The 6,000-nt window shown below is 35.9% G+C and overlaps 1 protein-coding gene across 1 annotated transcript in view; it reads left to right on the top strand.

Annotated features, from left to right (window-relative positions):
* Tmtc2 (Transmembrane O-mannosyltransferase targeting cadherins 2) overlaps nucleotides 1-6,000 on the top strand; it is a 112,849-nt gene continuing 106,849 nt past the window's right edge. Inside the window, exon 1 of the mRNA XM_089731897.1 lies at nucleotides 1-308. The gene's annotated coding sequence lies outside the window, so the exon portion shown is untranslated. The remainder of the gene's footprint in view (nucleotides 309-6,000) is intronic.

Below are 6,000 nucleotides of genomic sequence, written 5' to 3'. Positions count from 1 at the left end.
GTATGTACCAACGTCAGTCGGCTACCGGCGAGCGACCGGAGCTCACGATCATGCCTAGCCGTGCGCATGAACACGCGCTCGCTATTCTTTGTAGTCAGTAACGGTCAGCCTATATAAATGATTCGCGCTCGAATGTGAACGCTTTCTAAGAAAATGACAACGGTAATTTTACCGGACACATTTAGCAGAAATTACTTAAGTTTTTAGTAGACACTACAACTAGTTGTTGTCAACGGTACGGCGTGGACACTCGATTAGTGTTTAAATTAAATTATGAAGTGAACAAAGGAAGGATTGAGCGAAGAAAGGTAACAGCATACGGTAGTTTTAGAATTCACAGTCACGGTCATCATTCGTAATGTTTATTTTTACAGTAATGTAAACAACACCATTTATTTTGTAATTGTATTTCAAGACATCTAAGTTTTATAATATTAGTTCTTCACTTTACATTAGTATTAAAATATCATTCCATTAAAACTAATATTATTCAATAAGAATTAGCAAAAATAAAAGAAATGACTTGGCGTTTGTTATTGTAATATACCTAGCTCCATTGATACTCCAATAGGGTCGATTTGTTGACGTACGAATTTTTTTTTTTTTTATACCCCTTGTAGGCAGACGAGCATACGGCCCACCTGATGGTGAATGGTTACCGTCGCCCATGGACTTCAGCAATGCCAGGGGCAGAGCCAAGCCGCTGCCTACCGAATAAAGATTTAATAATTATTAGATTAAAAGAAGGAAATTTTATAAAAAACGAATATTGTTCTATTAATTTTTACTTCGCGTTACCATTTATAAACCGTCACACACAATTACACTAAAATTTTAGGAGTCAAGCCTACGATATGAATTCTCGAGCGCTCGTAGCGAGTTCGTAGCAGTCGTAGAGGCCCGTAGAGCATGATAACGTAAACGCTTAAGATATAGAATCGGAATAACATACCGTATTGGCTCATTGGCTTTCGTGGAGGGTTCTCACCCTATCCGACGACAACTCATACGATGTTAACAAGCTTAAACGAAATGAATTCTTCGAATGACAATCTTCTTACGAGTTAAAATAAACTAGAGGTCCCGCAGTAGTCGAAATCCGACTATAATTAATTGGAATTGTAAATTTGTACACTATTATGATTGTATTTTATAATCGCAAATTTTGCCAAGACTACACTATAAAAAATATTAACAAAGGCAAACAAACAATATTTAATCTCAATTTGACAACAGACGTCAAGAACAAAAGTTTGACAATAAATAGTATGCATGCGTGTGTGCGTCAAATACATGGTATTTAGTGTGTGTAATGTTTTCTTTATTGATTAATGTATCTTTTATGCATTATTTAAAAAAAATATTAGCATTGTGCACTTCTTCTCTTTATTCTCTGTAAGTGTGTGAAATTTCATACTCCTCCGTCCGCGCAATTTTCGTAAAAAGGGATACAAAGTTTTTACTTCACGTATTAATATATAGACTCTCCTAAAGGCTAATTTTGTTTTTCGTTTGTGAACCGTGTTTTTACTGATATCAGATTATGTTTGCGTATTCAACGTTTGTTATCGAGTTTGTGAACGTTACCGAGATTTGTTTTCATGTTTGAGTTCAAACAAAATAATTTAATATATCTCCGAGGAGTTGGTCTTCTTTCGTCGTTTTCTTTATTGTTTCAATCAATTTCTTTTTCAGGTTAAAAGTTTTTTGATTTTTAATTGTACATGAGTGTATTCATCTCTTAAGCAATTACGTATGTTTTTTCCTGTACATCTTAAATAAAATGCACTCATTGTCTCACTCAAAATTAAATCAATTATTATATTATTCATATTTTTTAATGTTATTGTTTTATTTGGCTTTATAAAGCTATTAGTCATTCGAATTCAAATGTTTTCCAAGAATGAAAAAATCGCACATTTTACAATCGGACATATTAATAAAACTAAAGGGATATTATTTTAGATTGAAAGTTTAGATTTTAATTTGTTTTTGGAAAATACTAACGTCGTTTCGAATTGTTGATTTATATATTTTATTTGGAAGCGTTTGGTATTCACATATATCTCAAGACTATGAAAAGTATACAGCATTTTTATGCGTGTTAAAAAAAATAAGGCTTCATAATTCAATGTTTGTGTCTTTATCCTGCAGCTTTAAACATCGGGCGTACTCTGATATAACTCATGTTTTATAGCTCGTACCTCCACTGAAAATCCTGGTCGTGTTTCATAATATCTCATCAGCGGAGTAGACTGCATGTGACTTATCTATTTACATACTTTTATATAAGTAGCTATACCATTGAAATAATAATACAGTGAACGTTTTTTTTTTTTATTGCTTACATGTGTGGACGAGCTCACAGTCCACCTGGTGTTAAGTGGTTACTGGAGCCCATGGACATCTACAACGTAAATGCGCCACCCACCTTGAGATATAAGTTCTAAGATCTCAGTATAGTTACAACGGCTGCCCCACCCTTCAAACCGAAACGCATTACTGCTTCACGGCAGAAATAGGCAGGGCGGTGGTACCTACCCGCGCGGACTCACAATAGGTCCTACCACCAGTACAAGAGTCACTATCTGATATCTACGATATTCCTTAATCATTGAAGCCGTTCATGAAAAAGTATTGGGTATGAATTCACATACTAAAAATTGTTAGGTATCTGTTATAGGATTTGCTTTCTGGCATATTCACATCGCTCGATACGAGCGTACACGGCGCGTTTTGCTTTATTATTCTATGAGAGCTTTATCCCGGATTTGCTGATCTCAGGTCTAGCATTTTCTACAAGGCTTTAAATCAAACATAGGATCTGTCAATCTGTCGAATAAAAAATATAACTAAACTGCAATACCCGTATAATGTAAGACGAATTAGAAAGTCGTCGTGGCCTAACGGATAAGACGTCCGGTGCATTCGTGTTGAAGCGATGCACCGGTGTTCGAATCTCAGGCGGGTACCAATTTTTCTAATGAAATACGTACTCAACAAATGTTCACGATTGACTTCCACGGTGAAGGAATAACATCGTGTAATAAAAATCAAACCCGCAAAATTATAATTTGCGTAATTACTGGTGGTAGGAGCTCTTGTAAGTCCGCATGGGTGGGTACCACCGCCTATTTCTGCCGTGAAGCAGTAATGCGTTTCGGCTTAAAGGGTGGGGCAGCCGTTGTAACTGTACTTGAGACCTTAGAACTTATATCTCAAAGTGGGTGGCGCATTTACGTTGTAGATGTCTATGTGCTCCAGTAACCACTAAACACCAGGTGGACTGTGAGCTCGTCCACCCATCTAAGCAATAAAAAAGTTACCGAAAAAAGTATCATTCAATCCGTTATAAACTAAAAACAACTTTCACCTGCACGACATTAGAATCAAGGTCGAACAGGTTAGTGGGACTACATATGTACATATATTAAACAAAGTTGAATACAACTGGAAGTTTCAATGTTCCCTTCGGTCGATTTCAGTGGGACCAATAAGTAATCTAGAACTGCAAGATTGATTAGCCACTGATTGGCACCGTGTACGTCGGTAGGGGACCGGTTATTAAATTGATGGAAATTGATTTTGTTTATGGGCCACATAACACCGGCTGTTAATAGAATGAAACGGTTATTGCAGGTAAAATTGAACGGTCGATTCGTAATGTTACGGCTTATAGTCTGGTTTTATATTTTATCGTTGTTTGTTATATTAAAAGGCGAAAAATTTAAATGGATGTTTGATTTAAAATTAAGAGTAAAAACGATTTTGGTAGAAGTAAGTTTTAGTAAAAAATTACGAGTACTTTGTTTTAACTTACAAATACCAAGCCCCGATGTGCCCTGGTGGTTTCACTTATTTATTAATAATGAAGGCTATGTATATATGCTCGGAGTTTCCCTGCGAGATCAAATCAGAAATGAGGAGATTCGCAGGAAAACCATGGTAACCGACATAGCCCAAAGGATTGCGGTATTGAAGTGGCAGTGGGCAGGACACATTGCTCGTAGAACGGATGGCCGTTGGGGCCAGAAAGTTCTAGAGTGGCGACCGCGTAATGGAAGACGTAGCGCGGGTAGGCCTCCCACAAGATGGGCCGACGATCTATTGAGGTTCGCGGAGATCCGCTGGATGCCGGCAGCGCAGGACCGGTCTTTGTGGCGAGGCTTGGGGGAGGCCTATGTCCAGCAGTGGACGTCCATGGACTGATAAGAAGAAGAAGAAGGCTATGTTAAATAAAGAGAAAGAACATTCGCGAATATTGTAGAGATGCTATTCGTGGCCATGTATTTTCACATTCTAATCATTATACTACATTGAAACAGTTTTGAATATATGCATAAACTTATTCATTCAAACTCAGAAATTCGGAACTGAAAAAGTCGGTCGTCCCTGACCCTGAAAACTGTGAAGTATTCAAAACGTTGAAAATAATGAAATGACGATAAAAAACGCGAGATTGAGTCGTAAAAGTGATTTAATAAAAAAATCGCGAAAACTGAAGAAAATACAAAATACTATTACAAATAAACTTATTCAAATGAAATGTCAGATTATATATTATACAAATAAACTTATATTATACTCGTAAATGAAACGTCAGATTATTATATTATATTACAGGAAACCACATGTGGATTGGTTCATTCATTGTGTAAATGAGCACGTACACATGCTATGTACAGAATTATTCAAGATCTTTAAAGCTCACAAACAGTCCAATTCCGTGATATTTTTCGAGTTTCCATATATTTACAAATAATATGTATATGTATTTTGGATTTAGATATGTATTATTTCTTTATATCATACTTATTTCGGATTTGGAAAAATATTATTCCCTTATTTAAATCATAATACTTATATATGCGATTTTTTTTGCAAGTATACATACAGGGTGTTTAATTGCTGTTCTTAATAAAACATACATTTCAAGGCGTCTTGGCCTTAAGGATAAGATATCCGTTGTGCTCGCATGAGGCGAAGCGACTATGTCGGTGTTCAAAATAGCTTTGTCTATTTGAGTGTCAGTATTCTCTTAGTGCTAGACAGGTAATGATACCAAACGTCCCAACGAAAAAAAAACTTGTTTTTTTCAATAAAACAAATTTAAATATACCAATAAAGGAAGTATTTTAAAATTTCTAACACGAAAAAGTATTTACTGCTATCCACCATCTTTATTCATGAATATCCTTATGAATAATTTTGTGTCATTTGGTAGCGTTAGTGCGTAGAATTCGGAGCCGGGTATTTTCGAGGTATATATAGCATACAATTTGAGGGATTGGTAGGCGTGTACAGAAGGGAGGAAATTGTGCGCAGCAGTATTTCCTAAACGCTTTACCCGTAGGACGGTATCATATTGATGAAAAGCAATAAGCTATGAATAATAGAAAAGTGATGTAGATCAAACAATTTCTTTATAATGTACTATTAATCTTCGAATCGATACTCTTCAATTGGGTGACAACTCATCAGAGCATGGGTAGCAGCGTTCTCTGCGTATTGTATCAACGAGCTACGATTGTTGACCGGAATTTGCTGGTTAGCGCATATTTTAGGTCTGCACATGTCTATTTTTATCGTGAAGGAGTTATGCGTTCCACCTTGAATGATGGGGCCAGTGACGGATTTAGGCCTGATGCCGCATTAGGCCCTGTTTATGGCCCCGCTCTTAATATTAGAATAAATTTTATTAATTTTGATCCAATATTTTTATTTTAAATTTAAAATAGTTGTATATTTTTTTTATAAAAAATAATCTGAACTCAAAAAAAAGGTATGTCATGCATTAAAAAGTGGTGAACATTTCAATACAGATATGTCGGTCGCTTTGGAATATTTTATCTGTTTTATTCCCGCTAGAGAGTGAAAAATGTTTGATAGCTTTAGACTTAACATTATATGTATAAACTGTAAAGGACTTAAATGAATTCATTCCCACTGGAAGCACATAACTTTGTACAATTTGTCCTAGTTTCGGCCCCACAGTGTTTC

Source organism: Bombyx mandarina, chromosome 12 (assembly GCF_030267445.1).
Source record: "Bombyx mandarina strain Sakado chromosome 12, ASM3026744v2".
Lineage (NCBI taxonomy): Eukaryota > Metazoa > Arthropoda > Insecta > Lepidoptera > Bombycidae > Bombyx > Bombyx mandarina.
This window is presented reverse-complemented; position numbering and strand designations above follow the sequence as displayed.